At 40.5% G+C, this 18,644-nt stretch overlaps 1 pseudogene; it reads left to right on the forward strand.

The window, feature by feature from the left end:
* LOC150021491 (uncharacterized) overlaps nucleotides 1-18,644 on the forward strand; it is a 50,490-nt pseudogene that overhangs the window by 14,593 nt on the left and 17,253 nt on the right.

The following is an 18,644-nucleotide window of genomic DNA, read 5'->3' on the forward strand; positions in this document are numbered from 1 at the left end:
TTTCATGCTGGTGTAATTCTCCGTAAGTTCCTTGTAGTTTTTCTGGAGTTCCTTGTAGTTTCCCTGGAGTTCTTTGTAGTTTCTGCTGAGCTCATTGAGCTTCTCCATAATCCATGTTTTGAGTTCCATATCTGAGAGTTTGCTCCCCTCTATTTCATTTAGCACTCTTTCTGGGGATTCTACCTTTCCTTTTGATGGGGGTTGTTCCTCTGTCTCCCCATTTTTGTGAGTGCTATTGTTTGTTGGTGCTTCTTAGAATGATCTGCACTTCCTGGATCTGCCCCTGGTGGTGTCAGATCCTGTACCAGTCTGGGCCTAGGCAGCCTGTTGGAGACTTCCAGGGATCTACTGCCTTTGTCTGACTTCTTTAGTTGTTAATCTATTTAATCTGTGATTAACCGTCAGGCTTAAGGACGGTGGGTGTGGCGGCTTAATTCCTGTAGGCTGGGGTTTTGCTTCCCCTCAGGCTGACGCCACTTGGAGTGGGGGGAATGGTCTGCCTGCAGTACTAGTGATGAGTTAGCTCTGGGACCTGGTTGGCCGCTTCCCCAGTTCTCCCCCCAAAGCCACCACACCAAATTCTCCCCAACATCTCCAGTCCTCTCTGCCCTCTCTCTGCTCAAGCCCAGGGTAAGTGGGGTCCAAAGTATTTTTGTATGTGATCCGCTTAAGAGCTCTTTTTCTCCAGCTGTTTCTCTCCGGCTAGCAAGAAACCCTGTGGCTTTTCACTTTTCACAGATGGATACTATTTTACTCTCCACTCTGTTGCTGTAGGCTGGGAAGGCCAGCTGGTGGTTTAGACCCTGCCCTTGTCAGAGGGAAACCCCGACTGCTGAGCTTTTTCTCAGTCCCTTCAGCTGCCACCCGTTTGAGTCCAGCCAGTCCTTTAGCGTCTCCACGTCGTAATGTAGCGCCCTTTTCTGTTTCTCCGTGGTTATAAGACTTCTCTTCAGCTAGTGTTCAGTTGGTTATTCCAGATGATTTCTCCAAAATTAAGTTGTAAATCCAGACTAGTTCTGGGAGGAGGTTAGTGTAGCTTAAACTTACTCTTCCGCCATCTTGTTTCTATTTCTTCTTTTAAATGTGTTATATAATAGTTTGATATTAAAATCGTTAAGAAATAAACAATTATTTATTAAATCACCTACCACACTCCAAATATTGAGCTTGGTAATGAGACTGTTAGTGAAAGAAATTCTCTGCCCTTAAGAATTTTTCTAAAAGTAAACCAACAATCACAATACAAGTTATTGAAAGTTAAACTATGCCTTAATTGCTATGAGATTTTGGAGGACAAACACCATCATAAAAATCAGAACATAGGCCAAAGTTCCTGTATTAAGACCTTATTAAGCATCAAGAAGGAGAGAAAAAGAGAAAATAAATGTGACGCATTCATTTATAAAACACAGTTGATGTCTTGGTCATGCTAAACTTCTCCAGACAGCTGTACAGAAACCTCTGCTTTAGAACAATCTAAATGGGGTTCGGGGCACCAGGAGGAAGAGAAAGGAATCTTTCTGTCTTTCATTGGTCAAAGTTCACATTGTAAAAGGAACTCCCTCCCTTTCCTTTCTGGATTATATGACCTGGTCCCAAGGCTGAGGGTGTCAGAACCCAGATCTCACTGCATGGTGCTTCATCTGACTCTTGGAGTGGTCATGGCAGTGGAAACTCAGGGGGAACTGAGTCAGGCCTGGGCACCGAGGTCTTTGAAGGTAGGTGTGCTGGAGGCATGCCAGAGCCCAGCCCTGCCCTGGGTAACGTGGAGAAAGGTGGCAGGGTTAAAGATTGTGGCAATAGCAGATGAAGGGCTCTCCATTAAGCAAGTGTCTAAGGCCTGTAAAATTGAAGAGTCCCAGTAAATCTGAAGAAGTACAAAAATTGTGGCCAAGACAAACTAAGGCAGAGTTGAAAAGACTTCCCAGATTCTGGCCAAGATGGAGACCTAGACACCTAAGAAGGAATACAACTATCTCAAAACTATAGACAACCAGAATTTCCAGAAAATCGAGCTGCATGGAAGTCCAACAAACAAAGATATGGGGAAGAAATACTCATCCAGACAGGTAGGAGTGGCAGAACTGGGGTGGAGAGGACATGGTGTGGTGGTGCCAACAGCAACAGTAGCAGCAGGATGACAAAAATCATAGTCACATGTTTTAAAGTCAGGAAAGACACCTGGGGAGCCCTCCCAGCACCAGACCTGACTGCCCAGCTCATGGTTCCAGTCCTGGGGAAAATGAAGCCTCATTGCTTCTGACTGTGCAAACCAGTGGGGGTTGGGGCAGAAGACTGTGCCAGTCTCTCAGCAGAGTCTGCTTATTTAAAGGGCCCCCATGGTCCTAGAATATTTGCAGACCCATCCACTCTTGGAATAATGGCCAGGGAAATAGTGAGAGAGGTGCCAGTCCCATATGGGAAGTGGGAGAAGTGCCTGGAAAAGGGGCAAGTGCTGAGCAAGCAGCATTGTTCCCTCTCAGCCTCCTACCCCAGATACAGCTGGTGAAATGGGTCTCCCTGTACTGATGAATACTTAAGGCTCCGCCCCTTACAACATAACAGGAGTGACAGCTCTACCTAAGACACAGAGGCAAACAAACACAGGAGGCTCTCAAGATGAGGAGACAAAGAAGTATGGCCCAGAAGAGGAAACAGATCAGTGTTCTAGCAGGAGAACTAAGTGACGAGGAGATAGCCAAGCTAACAGATGCAGAATTCAAAACAATGGTGATAAAGATGCTCACAGGCTTGACAGATATGCTTAAGTATGGCAAATGCATAAGGGAAGAAGTGAAGGCTATGCTAAATAAAATGAAGGAAAATCCACACAATACCAATGGTGATGGGAAGGAAATCTGGGTTCCAATCAGTGATTTGTAACATAAGGAAGAAAAAAACAGTCATCCAGTACAGAGTGAGGAAACAAGAATTGAAAAACATGGGGAAAGGCTTAGGAACCTCTGGGACAACATTAAACGTGCCAACATCCAAATCATAGGGGTGCCAGAAGGGGAAGAGGAAGAGTAAAAAATTGAAAGCTTATGTGAAAAAATAATAAAGGAAAACTTTCCAAATTTGGTGAAGGAAATAGACATACAAGTACATGAAGCACAAAGAGTCCCACACAAGCTGGACCCAAAAAGGACCACAGCAAGACACATCATAATTAAAATGCTAAAGGTGAAGGATAAAGAGAGCATCTTAAAAGCAGCAAGAGAAAAGCAGAGAGTTACCTACAAAGGGGTGCCTATAAGACTCTAAGCTAAAAGAAGCTTTGCAGAGAAGAAGGGGCTGGCAAGACATATTCAAGGTGATGAAAAGCAAGAACCTACAACCAAGATTACCCTGTGTAGCAAGATTTCATTTAGAATGGAAGGGCAGAGAAATTGCTTCCCAGACAAGGTAAAGCCAAAATAGTTAATCATCACCAAGTCATTATAATATGAAATGTCAAAGGGACTTACTTAAGAAAAAGAAGATCTAAATTATAAACATTAAAATGACAACAAACTCCCAACCATCAACAACTGAATCTAAAAAATATAAGCAAAACCCCACTAAGCAAATCAGAATGGGAACAGAATCATAGGTATGGGGGTCATTTGGAGGGTTATCAGCTGAAAGGAGATAGAGGGAGAAATGGGAAAATCGTGCAGGAATTAAGAAGCATACTTCGTTGGTACAAAATAGACAAGGGAAAGTTAAGAATAATACAGGAAAGGGAAAAGCCAAAGAACTTACATGAACACCCTCGTCGTCGGCAGCCGTCCGTCTCGAGAGACGATGGTGTAGCTTCTTAAGAGTCTGTCTGCACCGCCGAGAATGGCTGTGCAGTCCGACTCGGGAGTGACATGGTATCTGTCTCCTCCCGTGTTGAATCGACATCTTGTGATGACGCTGAAGCTACAGAGCCTGGGCAGGGTAATATGGAGGGTCTGCTGTTGCCCATGCAGCAGACCCCCCCTCTCTTCGCAGCTGAAGGATCCAAGGGAAAGACGGAGTCGATACAGCTTGGGTTCAGGTGCGCCGCAGGAGTTGCCGGTGTTGACTACAACGTCAAACCGCCTTAGGGACTCCGGCTCCGGATTTTCTGTCGGGGTTTACTCCCTTAGCCTTTCCCCTGAAGAGATATACCGCAAGGCAGCGGAGGTTTTTTGGAGTCAGAGTTTTCCTTCTCTGATGTACCCTGACTGGAAGATCGAACCAGCGACACTTAGCTCGCAGGCCGACGCTCAATCCACTGAGCTAAACCAGCCAGGGCATGGACATAAACTAAAGGGGGTCAGACTGCTGGAGGGAAGAGAGGTACTGGGAAGAAGGGAGCAAAGGGAAAAATCTTGAAACTACTGTAACAACATAATCAATAAAATATACTTTAAAAAAAGAAAAGAAAAACTTCCAAAGGGAGGTGATGTTTGAATTGCTGCTAGAAAGAAAAAAGAAATTTTCAGGTACACAAGCCAGAGATGGGTGAGAGCTCATGGGGATGACAATAGGAAGTTGGTAATATACAATTTTCAGACTGAAAGAATAGTGTTTTCCAAAGCACAGAGTGTGAAAGAAGATCATCAGTCTAGTGGACTGTAAGCATTACCTGGCTGGGAAATTGCAGTACATGAACAAAGGCCTCTTTATTCTGAAAAGTCTTTCTACCATCACCAATTACCTAACAGAAATTGAATGTACATAGGGTGGGTTAAATGGGAAAGATTTTATGATATACCAATGTCATGTTGGAGAAGTGAGGTGTCTAACCATCATCATTTTTTTGTTCATTCAATTCATTGAATCAATACTTGTTTTATGTCTACTGTGTTTAAAACATTTTTATGTACTGAAGATTTCAACCAGAGAAGTCTTCTGCATTCTATGTAAGCCCCATTTTGACACGAGGATATTTCCAGTGACTGCTCCTCAATCTTTTAAATTTCTTCTGTTTAGGTTTTGATTATCATAGGAGAGAGACAAATAGATGACAGATGATAAATAGATGAGATAGATAGATAGATGATAGATAATTTTTTAATTCTTATGTTTTTCTGATAGAGGTTCATTAGTTCTTCATTCTATAGATGACTCATATTGCACTATCTGAAATGAACACGGCAACTTGTTAATTAAATATTGACTGTGGGATATTTTTGTGCATGGAAATATTTAGTCATGAAAAGACTACTTCTCTTTTCTTGCCTCTGAGCAATAACATACAATTGTTTTCTATTAAAAAATGTGTAAAGAGATTTTTATTCACAATTTTTAATGTCATCATGTATGATATTAAAAGTTGTGAATAAATGAGATTTGAGAGTTTATTTGGCTATTTGGTGCTGATGGATTTAGATGCCTAGGAATGAAACAGAGTTACTATGCACACCATTATTCACTGCCCTTTCCTCTGCTCAGGTCCTTCCTTTCTTCTTTATTGTGCTTAAAGGTCATGGTCCATCATTGTAAACCTTCCTTTGTTGCTCCTCAAGTACTTGCTTAGTCTACTCATCACCTGTCAGAATGACTAAAATAAAAAAGCAGTGACATCACCAAGGCTGGCAATGATGCAGAAGAGAATCTTTCATACCCTGCTGGTGTACATGCAAAATGATACAGTTACTTTGGAAAACACTTTGGTAGTTTTTTTGTTTTTGTTTTTGTTTCTGGTTTGTTCATTCTTAACTCTTATTCTCACACACTACATATCCAATCTATTAGCAAATTCCGTTAAATATACACTCAAAATATATTCAGAATCTAATTATTTCCTATTTTTTACACTGTTATAAAATTGTGATGTGCCAAGAGGATTGTTTATTTTGTATCTTGTAACTTTTCTGAATTTGTTAGTTTTAACATTTTTTTTTTTTCTTGGCATGTGTGTGAAGTATTTAGTTTGTTTTTTTTTTTCATATGTCATATCATGTCATCTGCAAACAAATAAAAAGGAAAAAATTTACTTCTTTCTTTCTGATTTGAATGCTTTGTATTTCTTTTTCTTGCCTAATTGCCCTGACTAGGAACAGCAATACTTTGTTGGGTCAAAGTAGCAAGATATTGCATCCCAGCCTTGTTGCTTTTAAAAAAAATAATTTGTTTGTTTTTTTGTTTGTTTGTTTTTAGAGAGAGAGGAAAGGAGAAAGAGAGGGAGAGAAACGTCACTTTGTGGTTGCCTCTCACTCATGCCCCCAACTGGGGACCTGACATGCAACCTAGTCATGCGCCCTGAATGGGAATCGAACCAGTGACACTTGGTTCGCAGACTGACGCTCATTCCACTGAGCCACAACAGCCAGAGTCTGGCCTTGTTTTTTATCTTAGAAAAAAAAAGTTTAGATTTTCACTCTTATTATTTTAAGCTGTGCACATTATTAGAATATTCAACATATATACTTTGAGCACATACTATGTATAGGCTCTGTGCAAAGTAGTGAACAAAATAGACAAAGCCCCTGCCTTCATGGAACTTACAGTCTAGATCTGTATTGATCAATAAATATGGTACTAGACACATGTGGCTCTTGAGCATCTAAAATGTAGCTACTTGAAATTAAAATGTTCTTAAGTGTAAAAATTCATTCTGAAGTTTAAACACTTAGTATAAAAAAATTTTCTCCAGAGGTCCATGCTTAAAAAATGTGCACTGTAGCACCAGGAAAAATCTATTTCAAGATGAAAATAAGAAAAAAGAAGATGTTTCTGCTAAGAGGGTTGAGAAATAAACTGGTCACCAATAAGATAAACTGTAGAAAACCAGGTTAAACATTTCTGTTTAAATATTAAATAAAAGAGAAGGCAAAAGAATTAAAAATTGAGAGACAGAGAGTTGTATGTCAATGTTTATTGCAGCATTATATACAATAGTCAAAACACGGAAACAAAACAAGTGTCTATCAATAAATAAATGCATCAACAATATGTGGTATGTCCATACAATGGAATATTATTCAGTCATTAAAAAGAATAAAATTCTCATACATGCCACAACATAAATCAAACTTGGAAACAATATACTAAGTGAAAGAAACAAACACAAAAAGGTAAATAATGTGTGATTTCACTCATAAAACATCTAAAGTAGGCAAAGTCATAGATAAAGAAAGTAGATGAGACATTACCAGGGATTGGGGGGCGGGTATAAACTCATTGCTTAATGGAAATAGGGTTTTAGTTTGGAATGACAAAAAAATTTTTGGAGAGAGATGACTGCATAGCATAAATGTACTTAATTTCACTTCTGGCCAAGATGAAGGCCTAGACAGACACACTGGATGTCCCTCCACAACTAAGAAGGAACACAACTACCTCAAAACTAGACACAACCAAAAGTTCCAGAAAATAGAGCTGCATGGAAGTCCAACAAAAAAAGATATAAAGAAGAAATACTCATCCAGACAGGTAGGAGGGGTGGAGCTGGGGCAGAGAGAACATGGTGTGGTGGTGGCAGTGGCAGCAGCGGCATGCCAGCAGAAAACACAGTCACACATTTTAAAAATGTCAGGAGGGACACATGGGGAGCACTCCCAGCACCAGAGCTGACCACACAGCTCATGTCTTAGCGCCGGGGAAAATAAAGCCTCATTGCTTCTGACTATGCAAACCAGTGGGGTTTGGGGAAGAATCTGCTTGTTTAAAGGGCCCCCACAGTCCTAGAACATCCACAGACCCACTACTCTGGAAACAATGGTCAGGGCAACAGATAGAGAGGTGCAAGTCCCATACAAAAATAGGAGAAATGTCTGAAAAAGGAGCAAGTGCTGAGCAAGTAGCATTGTTCCCTCTCAGACCACTTTCCCACACACAGCACCACAACATGGTGAAATGGGTCACCTGTACTGATGAATACCTAAGGCTCCACCTCTTACAATGTAACAGAAGCAACAGCTCTACCTGGCACACGGAGGCAAACAAACACAGGAGCCTGTCAGAATGAGAAAACAGAAGTATGGCCCAAAAGGGGGAACAAATCAAGGTTCCAGTGGGAGAACTAAGCGAAGAGGTGATAACCAACCTAAGAAATGAGGAGATGGCAAACCTAACATATTCAGAATTCAAAACACTGGTGATAAAGATGCTCACAGGCTTGATAGATATGCTTGAGTATGGCAAACACATAAGAGAAGAAATGAAGGTTATCCTAAGTGAAACGACTAAAAACCCACACAAAACCAATTGTGAAGGGAAGGAAACTGGTGTTCAAATCAATGATTTGGAACATAAGGAAGAAAATTACAGTCAATCAGTACAGAATGAGGAAACAAGAACTGAAAAAAATGAGGAAAGGCTTGGAAACCTCTGGGACAACTTTAAACATGCCAACGTCTGAATCATGGGGGTGCCAGAAGGAAAAGAGGAAGAGCAAGAAATTGAAAACATATTTGGAAAAATAATGGAGAAAAATTTCCCAAATTTAGCAAAGGAAATAGACATACAAAACCAGGAAGCACAGAGAGTCCCAAACAAGCTAGACTCAAAGAGGACCACACCAAAACACATCATCATTAAAACGCCAAAGTTTCAAGATAAAGAGAGAATCTTAAAAACAACAAGAGAAAAGCAGAGTTACCTACAAAGGGGTGCCTATAAGACTCTCAGCTGATTTCTCAAAAAATACTTTGCAGGCAACAAGAGACTGGCAAGAAGTAGTCAATGTGATGAAACGCAAGGACCTACAACCAAGATTACTCTATCCAGAAAAGCTATCACCTATAATGGAAGGGCAGATGAAGTACTTTCCAGACAAGGTAAAGCTAAAGGAGCTCATCATCACCAAGACTTTATTATATAAAATGTTGAAGAAACTTATTTAAGAAAAACAAGATCAAAACTATAAACATTAAAATGACAACAAACTCACAACCATCAACAACTGAATCTAAAAAATATAAACAAAATTCAACTAAGGAAACCAGAATAGGAACAGAATGGTAGGTATGGGGATCATTTGGAGGTTTATCAGCTGGGAGGGGGAAGGGGGAGAAATGGGGAAATGGTGCAGGGATTAAGAAGCATAATTGGTTGGTGCAAAGTAGATAGGAAGAAGTAATGAATAATATAGGAAAGTGTGAAGCCAAAGAATGTAAATGCATGACCCATGGACATGAACTAAGGGGGTGGGATTGCTGGAGTGAAGGGGGGTACTGGGGAGAGGGGAGCAAAGGGGGAAAATATTGGGACTACTTTAACAACATAATCAATAAAATACACTTAAAAATGTACTTAATTTCACCAATTTATATGCTTAAAAGTCGTTAAATGGAAAATTTTGTTATATATCAATATATATTTTTACCATAATGACACATTTTAAAAAATAAAAAAGGTAGGGAAGCCATTAACCAGCATAAAATATGTTCTCTTTGAGTGGGATAATCTAATTTAGGTTTTACAAAGATCACTTTGATTGCAGTATGGAAGAAAGATTGGATGACATTTAAGATGTTACATGAGTAGACCGGTTAGATTTTCAATGGGTTCAATGAAGAGTTATAGATAAACTAGAGACAAAAACAAAGACTTGGATCTCTTTTCTAAAACAAAAAAAACAAAAAACGTTTGATATTGTTGAGGCTTTAAGTCTTGCTGGTATAGCAAATTAAAAGAAAATATAAGATGGTAGATCATCAAATGCCAAAATGTTTGGCGCCAATAATAACTTTTTAAAACTATGGAGATACAGAAAAGGGAGACACAAATACAGTCCAGAATTACTACCATACATTACTCAAGGGAGTGAGATTGGTGATGGTCTGAGAAGATAGGCAAGTTGTAGTTTATCAGAGAGGAGGAGAGAAGGCACAAGTTTAAACAGGGGCAGTGGTGAAAAGCTGTACTAATTAACGGGAGACCTAAAAGGCTCAGCAAAGATAGATGTGGTTATGATGAATGAAAAACCAATAAGGTAACATGATTATACATTGCCACCCATTGGGTACTTCAGACCATCGACTCAAGTCCAGAGAAGGCCAGGTGTGCTACCTCTTACCCCAGTGCCTCTGAAGCAGCCTGGCCTCCTTGCAGGACTCCAGTTCTCCTGCTGAACCTCTGTTGTGAGAGCCAACCACCATACCCAACTTGGCATCAGCCACCTCACCACTTTGCAGAGCACTCATGCTGCTCCCTGCAGGTGAGGCCACCTGGCCTCAGGAAGAAGCCATGAAAGACCCAGGACTATCAGTAACTGCCATAGACTCAGCTAATGGAGCCGATCTGATGGAAAAACATTGTTCAAAAAAAAAAAAGCACTGAGCTGAGACTCTGAGAACAACAGATCCCTTTCAGGCATAGGGATTCACAATGCATCCCTGCTTCTGAATCAGTGCTCAGATTAACATGCTTATATCCATTGCTTGGCACTTGGCAAAGTGAAGATTTGGTTCAGGATAAGGAGTTTAGTGCCTTCATCCATACTTATCCTTTAATCCTTATGGATTTCAGATGGGGAAAATGCACCAAATCAGCTGAAATTTCAAAAAGAAAGAAAATACCTACTTTTGAAAGAACTCTGAAACCAGCACTCTTGATATATGTTTTTAAGCAATTTGGCAATGGAGTAAATTCTTAAAATTGGCAAAATCAGTCTATCTCAAAGAAATAATTTTAAGGACATGATCTGAAATACAAAAATAAGTTTTATGCAGAAAGATGTTTGTTATAGAATTATTTAAAAAGGTTAGAAGTTGGGAAAATTTTAATGCCAGAAATTTGAGAATAGTTAGATGAATTAAGGTATTATTATGCATTGTGATATTAGTAACCAAAAATATTTTTATAAAAAATCATTTTTATTTGTAAAATATAAAAATTTTATATTTTAACATCAGCTCACAGAATTAAAATTTTTATAAAAAATTCTATGTAGATTGTTATCCTAACTTTGCTAAGAGAAAAAGAAGACAACAGTTATTCAACAAAATAAACAGCAGTTATCTTTATAGTTTGTGGAATTACAGATGCTTTTAAAAATTTCTACCTGTACTCTACAGGTTTTCTGCAATGAGTAGATGTTTACTTGGTCATTGTAAATAAATAAACAAACATCTAATTAGAAAGAATAGACAAAAAACAAAAACAGGAGATAAATTGGAAATTATAGTTGAATTGTTTTACTTATATGGGATTCAGAATTTTGCCCTGTTGACCACAAGCACTGCCTTTTTCATGCCCACATTCATCCCCCTTAGTCCCAGATTAAGTCAGTGGAGGTACCATAGTCAGAGGAAGTCCTAGGGCAGGCATCATTTTTGCCATCAGGGAAGCTAGCTGGCATAGGTTTGGAGAAAGCTTTCCCACCTCATGAGTGCCAAACACTGATTTCAGTGTGGCCTCTGCCCTATCATTCCTGGTGTGGCAAGTCACACGGCCAGCAGGGGCAGCCTATACCCACAGCTGGTGTCTTGGCCTTTGCCAGCCTTGCTGAGTGGCTAGCCAGCTCGAAAAGACAACAGGAAGCAGATGTCCAGCAGTGCCTTCTTTGGCTGGCCTGTGAGAGCCATCTGGAGAAAAGGAAATTGGTCCGTCACATGGAAAGGAAAGTGTTGGTAAATAAATAACTCCAGTCTTCATACTTTATAATATGCAGTGTCCAGGGAGGAACCCAGGACAACCTGCTTCAGGTGTTGATGAAAAAACAATCCCAAGCATCACAGCTCATAGGATACATATGATAACCTTACTGGAGGCACAGCTTTCTGGAAGTCAGGAGACCCCAGGACTTCATAACCCTACCAACACAATTTGACTCACAGTGGTGTTGTGAGTACCTGAGAAACAGACACAAAGAATGCAGAAAGTTCTTTTCTCTCCTGAGACTACGGGCTAGACAATGTGTGCACTATGTGGGCTCTGCTTCTCTTAGCTCATCTCTCTCAGTTCCCAGGTTTTCCAGCTGCCCTTCATGCCACTGAGTTAAGAATCAGTTCCACAAGAATCATTTGCAGTCTCAGTCCAATTACTCCATATGTTTTCAGATGCTTTCCCTTTTGACTTAAGTTTCTGGCTTCCCAAAGGGAGTTTATAATTCTCATTTCTTTAGTGGTGAAAGTACCTGTGTTCTGGAAGTAGAAATATAAATAAAAGGAGGTTTAAGTGAGGGCAAGAGGAAAAGAGAGAAAAAGGGGAGATAAGATACTCAGTCTCTTGCTTCTAAAGGATAGCAAGTTGTTCCTATCCTGTGCTTTCCTGCAGCTCAGTAGCCCACAGAAAGGCCAGGTGTACCACCAGGCCCTAGTTAAAGGCCTCCAAGTCCTCCTAAACACCACAATGGGCATCTCAGTGCAAGTTCACATAATAACTTCAGGCAAACAGAAAAAGTGTGCCCTCCAGGCTCATGTTTTCTTTTTGCAAGGCACCTGTCCTGGGGCAAGGGAGTAAGGGCTGGATTTCAGACCTCATTCACCTCTTAGATTATGTTAATACAGTGAACAACAAGCACCACCCTCTGTAGAGGCCCTGATTGTGAGGTTAGCCAGCTTTAGGTCTTCATCCGCAACACAGAAATAGGGCCCAAATTTTATCGCCCCAAAATGTCATTCACCCAAGGACCTTGAAACCATAGCTTATTTATGTGTGCAAGCAGGCCCTTATTCAACAAACATTTATCAGGGGCTTACTCTATACTAGGTGCTAAGAAAAATAAATTAAGTGAGCTATGATCTCTACTTATGAAGCCTTCCTTATGATAAGGAAAACAGAAGTTTAGAATATATATGTACTTTAGATAGATGATAGGTGAGAGAGAGAGAGAGAGAGAGAGAGAGAGAGAGAGAGAGAGAGAGAGAGAGAGATAATCCCATATGTGAAATATATACCTAATGCTTGGTAAGTATGGAAAGAAAAATCTGCTCTGCATGGCAGAGTTAAGGAGGAAAAAAAAGCATTTTTAGCTGATTTTTAAGCTGTGGGTTAGACTTTTCTTTTCTATCAGAAACTTTATATTTATGGGTAGTTGACAATATACCCAACTAAAAATCTACATTTTGCAGCTTCATATGCAGATCTGCACAGTTATATGACCAAGTCCTATACAGTGATAAGTGAGTAGATGGTGTGAGACTTCCAAGTAGTTTTTTTAAAGGAGAAGGAATGGATATTTTCCTTTTTCCAATTGATGTTAGCTTGGAACTCAAATATGATGGTTAGAACTCTAGAAACCACCTTGGGTTCTGAGGTGAACTTTAAAAGTATGAATTTCATGTACAGATTATGGTAAAACAGAAGACAGGAGTCTGGAGTTGAGACAGTTGTAGAGCTGCTACACCATTCTAAAACTGCCAATCTCTCAGCTTCACATATGTGCAAAAAATTAAATTTATATATTGTGTGAGCCCCTCAAAACATTTTTTTCTGGTCCCATAAATCCAAATTTAATCCTAATGATATAAGGACTTAAAAAGTCACGGTGTGTTTGGAAAATGATAGCACATTATTTATAGTTAGTGGGGGGGGGATAAGGAGCATAGTGAAAAAATGATAGATGGGCATTCTGGAAGCAGATTTATTGGGTTTTGGGATGTCACAGTAAGGAATTTGGATGTCTTCACTTACAAAAGTAATATAATAATCATTATTTCTTTGAAAGTAATATGGAGATCCAAGATGGTAGCAGAACAGAGAGAAGCTATGGTAATTTTCTCCCAGGCCAAACTGGAATTACAACTAAATTATAGAAAAATTATCCTGAATAACCAACTGAACACTAGCTGAAGAAGAGCCTTATAACTAATGACTAATGGGAGAAACCACATCACACAATGAGACTGGACCAGCATAGGGAGCCACAAGCTGTGGATTGCTGATAGATCCAAATAGGTTGTCCAGTGCCAAACCCAAGCAGTATTTGACATAGGCCGTAACCAGAGTTTTTGCTGACCTGCCTAATACATAGAAACAAACACAAAGAAGAAGCCAAAATGGAAAGACAAATAAACAAGACCATTCTCCAGAAGAAAAGCTAAATAAAATGGAGGCAAGCAATTTGTCAGATTTAGACTTTAAAGTAATGATTACAGGATGCGCAACAGTATAAAAATAGACATAGAAACCATTTTTTTAAAGTCAGAAACAAAGAATTCAATATCTAAAATATAAAACACGCTGGAAAAAATAAACAGTAGGTTAGATGAAACAACGATCAAATCAGCAATTTGGAAAACAAAGTAGAAAAAAATACCCAAGCAGAGCATCAAAAAGAGAAAAGAATTTTTAAAAATGAGGAGAATTTAAGAAAACGTTGGGACAACATGAAGCATAACATCTACACCATGGGAATACCAGAAGGAGAAGAGTAAGCAAATGATCAAAAACCTATTTGAAGAAATAATGACCAAAAACTTCCCTAGCCTGGTGAAAAAAATAGCACACATCCTGGAAGAGCAGAGAATCCAAAATGGACCCAAAGATGCCCACACCAAGACACATCATAATTAAAATGGTAGAGTTTAAAGACAAGGAGAGAATCCTAAAACTTGCAAGAGAAAAGCAGGCAGTTACCTAAAGGGAGCTCTAATTAGACAGTTATCTGAATTCTCAAAAGAAACATTTCAGGCTGGAAGGGATTGGCATTAAATATTCAAGGATATAGGAAGCAGGACCTATAAACAAGGCTAATTTGCCCGTAAAGCTATCATTTAAAATAGGACAAATAAAGAGCTTTCCGGACAAGAAAAAGCCAAAGGAATTTGTTACCAACAAACTAGTATTGCAACAAATGTTAAAGGGCTTTTTTTAAGAAGAAGGAAGAAAAAAGAAGAGGAAAATAGTTAAAAAATAAAATGGCAGTAAGTACATATCTATCAATAATCACTTTAAATGTAAATGGTGAGAAATATGCTCAAGAAGATGGCAGATGAGTGAGGAGAGGCTGCCCTAGCTTGTTCCAGAGACTGGTTTATAGTTTCAGCTGAATGTGAACAGAGCATCTGTTAACATCTAGATACTGGTGGGAGTTGAGCCTTGGCACTGCTGATGGTGGAGGAGGCTGCCTTTGAATGACCTGCCTGGTGAGGTTAGTGGAGGGGACACGGGAGAGTTGTGAGTTCTGGCTGGCTTGGATCCCTGAGCAGCAGCTGGAGGAGCACAAAGTTTTCTCAATGCCCCTCAGTCTACCCTGAGAGCAGTTGGAGATGGTGATCCAGGCTGTGCCCACTGGAAGAGTCAGGAATTCGCCAGGTGACATTTGGCTATGGGAGGCTGGGAGCGGCGTTCTTTTTTGTGTGTGTAGGGTTTGTTTTATTTTTTATTTTTTTATCTTTAAAAAAATGTATTGTTTATTGTGAATCAAGGAGGAAAGGCTAGGGGCAGGACAAGATCCTTGAGGACCTCATACTGGAGCCCACTTGCAGGGGCACTCTAGGCCCGCACACCCACCACCTCCAGCCAATCGTCTTCCCAGCGCAGGGGAATGCACCTGCCAGCCAGTGTGGTGGAACGCCCCCAGCCTGCTCACCACCAGAACAGGGGATAGTTACCCACCAGCACACATGTCAGGCAGCCAGCATGAGGGAACGTCCCTGGCCCGCCTGCTGCCAGTACAGGGTAACATCACCAGCCTGCACAGCCCCAACCAGCAGGGGAAAATTCCCCCGGTCTGTGCACCAGCACAGGGGAACACTCCCCCACCCCCCACCTGGTCCTTATGCCTACCCACAGCCCTGAACTTCCTACAGGCTGGCAGGAAAAACTGCACTTGCCACGACCAACCTGGGCTGCAGCTGAAAGAAGGTGAAATGAACTAGAGGAGCTTTGGAAAACTTAGAACGCTGGTTCTTGAGAAAAAACTGGAGGAGCAGCAGACCAGGTCCCAGGGTGGTCTCAGCCTCAGTGCCATGGGAGAAATCTCATAAGCAGACTACTCCCCTCCAAGAGGCATCAGTCAGAGGCAGCTCAACAACTGTCAGAAGTGGACATAGTGACTCCCAGTAAGCTAATTTAAGGGAAGGACCTACCAAAGAGCAACACCACAAGCAAAACCAAATACTACTAGAAAGTCCAAATAAAAGGCATAAAGGGAATCCCAAGAGCATCAAGTTAAGGAGATCAAGGAGTCAGCACCACTGAATCACACAGATTCCTACCACAGAAAGTCATACCACAATGACAGACAATAAAAGCAGATCAATCTAAGAAGAAGAAACAAACAAGATCAGCCACCAAGAATTGGGAGGCAGAATAACACCCCACCAAATAGGAACAACACCCCACCAAAAGGAAAGAAAGAATTCCCAGAAGGAGGGATAGATGAAATAGAGGCAAGCAAACTATCAGACATGGAGTTCAAAACAATAGTAATGAGAAAGCTCAATGAACTCAGCAAACTCAAAGAAAACTGAAACGAACTCCAAGGGAACTACAAAAAACTCCAGGGAAACTATAAAGAACTCCAGGGAAGCTACAAGGAACTTACAGAGAACTACACCAGCACAAAAAAGGACATAGACACGATCAATTGAAGTGGGAATAAATGAAGAATAAAATTTCTGAACAGAAGAACACAGTAGAAGGAATCAAAAGCAGGCTAAACGAAGCAGAGAATGAGATCAGTGAGCTAGAGGACAACGTACAAAAAAAATTCCCAAACAATGCAACAAAATGAAAAAAGTACTAAAAAAGAATGAAGAAGGTTTAAGAGAACTGTAGGACAACATGAAAGAAAACAATATCTGTGTCCTAGGGATACAACAACGAGAAGGGGAGGAGCATGGGATAAAAAACCTGATTGAAAGAGTAATGACAGAGAATTTTCCTAATTTGATTAGAGAAAAAGTCATGCAAATCCAGGAAGCACAGAGGGTCCCAATGAGGATGAACCAAAAGACCATTTAAAGGCACACCATAATTAAAATGGCAAAATTGAAAGACAATAAGAGAATTTTAAAGACAGCAAGAGAGAAACAACTAATAACATACAAGGGAGCTCTGATAAGACTATCAACTTATTTCTCATCAGAAACACTACAAGTCAGAAAGGAATGGCAAAAATATATCAAGCAATGAAAAACAAAGACCTACAACCAAGATACTCTACCCGGCAAGGCTCTCTTTCAAAATGGAAGGTGAAATAAGAAGTTTCCCAGACAAAGGAAGACTAAAAGAATACATCTCCACCAAACCAGCAGTGCAAGAGATGCTAAAGGGAATGCTTTAGGGAAAAGAGAGAGGGAGAGGAACACAGGTACAAAAGGAAATAAATAAATACCTGTCATAATAACCTTAAATGTAAATGGATTAAATGCTCCAACCAAAAGACCTAGGGTAGACTTCCAGACAAGACGGAAGCCTAGACAGACAAGTTCCATCTCCTTCCACAACTAAGAAGGACTACAACTACTGCAAAACCAGAAATAACCAGAAGTTCCAGAAAATAAAGCTACATGAAAGTCCAATGTATGAAGTTATAAATAAGTGGTGCTCATCTGAATGGGTAAGAGGGGCAAAGCTGGGGTGGAGAGACAAAGCTGTGCTGGTGGTGGCAGTAGTGGCGATGGCAGCAGGACAGCAGTAAGCACAGACACCCATATTTAAGGGGAGGCGAGAAGCGCCAGGGGAGCACCTCCTGCTGTAGTCCAGACCCATAAGCTCATGATTCCAATTCCAGGGAAGGCAGACCACATTGCCTCAGACTGTGAGGCCCAGAGGGCAGGGGAAGAAGAGGGGACTCCTGGTATCTCAGCGGAGAGTGAATGACAGGAATCCATCTTGGACCCCCGCCCCCACACAAAGCACAACAGTGTGGTGAGAAGGGTTGCCCGGTAGTGATGAGTGCACAGGGCTTCGCCCCCTATACCATAGGGGGTATGACAGCCCCGCCCAAAAAGGAAAGGTAAACAAACCTGTCAGGATGGCAGGGATAATGATGGAGATACCAATCACGCAGCTGACCAGAAAGCAAATACACTAATTAGTGGACGAAAAGATAAATAATCTTTCTGAGGCTCAGTTCAGAGTTATAGTTATAAGACAGCTTACAGAAATAACAGTGGGACTTAATCAAGACAGGGAAAGAATAAAGGCTGATCCTGCTGAAATGAACAAAAACACATATAAAACATGTGGTGAGGGAAGGAAAACCAGGGATCAAATCAACAAATTGGAACATAGGGGAGGTACAAACGGTCAACCAGTGCAGAAAGAGCAAACAAAAAGTGAGAAAAATGAGGAAAAGCTCAGAAACCTCTGGGACAACTATAAGAGAGTGAACATATGAATTATAGGGTTGCCAAAGGTGAAGAAGAAGAATTAGAAATAAAACAATTATGTGAAAAAATAATGGAGCCGAACTTCCCTAACTTGGGGATGGAAATAGTCTTATAGTTTCAGGAATCACAAAGAGTTCCAAATAAACTGGACCCAGGGAGAACCACACCAAGACACATTATAATCAAAATGTCAAAAAAATAAGGATAAAGAGAGAATCTTAAAAGCAGCAAGAGAGAAGAGAACTATGTACAAAGGGGTCCCAATTAGACTATCAGCTGATTTATCAAAGGAGACTCTGCAGGCAAGAAGGGACGGGTAAAAAATATTCAAAGGAATGAAAAGCAAAAACCTACAACCATGATCACTCTATCCAGTGAAGCTGTCATTCAGAATAGAAGGGCAGAGAAAGTGCTTCCAGGAAAAAGTAAAACTGAAGGTGTTCATTTGATCCAAACCAC

This window comes from Furipterus horrens, unplaced genomic scaffold (genome assembly GCF_987537825.1).
Source record: "Furipterus horrens unplaced genomic scaffold, mFurHor1.1.pri manual_scaffold_1, whole genome shotgun sequence".
NCBI classification, from domain to species: domain Eukaryota; kingdom Metazoa; phylum Chordata; class Mammalia; order Chiroptera; family Furipteridae; genus Furipterus; species Furipterus horrens.